This window comes from Cebus imitator, unplaced genomic scaffold (genome assembly GCF_001604975.1).
Source record: "Cebus imitator isolate Cc_AM_T3 unplaced genomic scaffold, Cebus_imitator-1.0 Scaffold127, whole genome shotgun sequence".
NCBI lineage: Eukaryota > Metazoa > Chordata > Mammalia > Primates > Cebidae > Cebus > Cebus imitator.
This window is the reverse complement of record NW_016107442.1, coordinates 2,636,196-2,637,921: the sequence shown is the minus strand read 5'-3', so window position 1 is coordinate 2,637,921 and position 1,726 is coordinate 2,636,196.

Sequence of the window (1,726 nt, the reverse complement as noted above, 5' to 3'; positions counted from 1 at the left end):
TCTCAGCTCACTGTAACCTCCACTTCCCAGGTTCAAGCAATTCTCCTGCCTCAGCCTCCTGAGTAGCTGGGACCACAGGTTTGCGCCACCACACCCAGCTAGTTTTTGTATTTTTTAGTAGAGACGGGGTTTCAGCACGGTCTTGATCACTTGGCCTCCTGATCTGCCCGCCTTGGCCTCTCAAAGTGCTGAGATTACAGGCTTGAGCCACTGCACCGGCCCTGGAATCATATTATTAAATATCATTTTGTAATTTTTTTCTTTTTTATTGTAGAGTAAACATCATTCCATGCTATTAAACATTCTTTAATAACAAAAAAAAAAAAAAAAAAAAAAAAAAGATTTGGTGAATAATGGTCCACTTCACCATACCCCCTCATTCTGTCTTTCTATCCTGAATTATATATAATAATTAAGGGGCTCACAAGCCACACAGTCTCTCAGGGTAAAACACCCAGAAATGCCTTTGACATATACACACCCACAGTTCCTTATATCTAGTCAATTACTGTTTTCTGAATTATTTTCTCTCCCTTCCATCCCTTCTTTTTATTTTTATTATCATTGCTTGACTAGAGGTTTTATTTCCTTTATATTATTACATGTTTATGTTATCTTATTATATAAATATGACATAAACATATATATAATTTAACATAAATGTTATTTTTAAGTATTTGATATGTGCTCTAAATTGGTTTCTCTGCCCCCAGCTTCTCCCCACTGTAACCCGATGTTCACATTTTACTTTCTCAGGTACAATTCTGGTATTTTATACTCTTCTGAAAGACCTCTAATTATTTCTCATTTGCAGAGATTAAAATTCCTTTGCATGGAATACAAGTCTTTCATAATCTTCTCCCATCTTATTTTTTAAGTTTAATTGTCTTCAACCACTCAGCATGAGCTCACACTCCAAATATAAATAACTGCTTGTCATTCCTGTATAATCTGTGTATCTGTTATAGATTTTACCTTTAGGACTTTCTCATAACCACCTCTTGAATTTCTGTCTATGATTTATTTGGACTCCAGTTCACATTTCACATTTCTGGGAAGTCTTAACTGAGTTAGTCCTTCCTTCCCCTGTCCCACCACATTTTATGAATCTAATATATTATTTGCAATATATATACACCATATTTTTATCACTTTAAGCTGGGCATATTATCTCTATTTTACTGATAAAGAAATCAGGGTTAAGAAAACTTAAGCAACTTAAGGCCACTGTACTTTGTAAAAGAAAAGGACAGTGTTCAATGACAGGTGCTTTTGACCCTATGGAGTGAGTTTCCAAATGCTATGTTAAATTTTTCACAATGTATAATTACAGATTTTTAGGTCTATTTACTTTTCTACTTGTGTGAATTAATCAAAACAGAGGCCTAGTTTTATTCATTTTTCCAATGTTACCAATCTGTGTTCTTGTCTCCAGATATCTGTTAGATAAATTATAGAATCAATAAATAAAAACTAAAGCAAAGTACAGAACAACTGATTGCCCATTGAAAGATACATAGGAGCATAGAAAAAGGAAAGCAGCAGCAATAACAAAACCGAAATATAAAGAAAAGATCTGGAATTCTGGAATTAGAAAGATTAGAATTGAGGGATAACTTACATGGGGAGAAATTATAGGCCTTTTCCTGATGGATACCAAGAAGAATTGCCTTATAGATCCAAACATGCGCCCCCCAGAATTTCCAACAGGCTAAAGAAGACAATC